Genomic DNA, 391 nt, shown 5'->3' with positions numbered 1-391 from the left:
AAATGTCTTATTACATGTAACTCACTCCAGCTGCACAACCCTGTCCCTGGGTGTGCAACACCACTGTGGGGTGTGCAACACCCCCACTCCAGCTGTACAACCTCATCACCAGCTGTGTGACCCCCCCCCCACCAAGTGTGTGACACCACTGTGGGGTGTGCAACCCCCCACTCCAGCTGCACAACCCTGCCACTGGGTGTGCAACCCCCCCACCACTTGTGTGACACCACTGCGGAGCCTGTGACCTCCAATATAGGGTGTGCAAACACCCCCCCACATTCCAGCTGTACAACCCCATCACCGGCTGTGTGACCACCCCAGTGGGTGTGCGACCCCCCCACAAGGTGTGCGACACCACTGCTGAGTGTGTGACCCTCAAGATGGGTGTATG

This window comes from Calidris pugnax, unplaced genomic scaffold, assembly GCF_001431845.1.
Source record: "Calidris pugnax isolate Ruff unplaced genomic scaffold, ASM143184v1 scaffold107, whole genome shotgun sequence".
Lineage (NCBI taxonomy): Eukaryota > Metazoa > Chordata > Aves > Charadriiformes > Scolopacidae > Calidris > Calidris pugnax.
The sequence above is the reverse complement of the archived record's forward strand: the minus strand, read 5'-3'. Positions refer to the sequence as shown.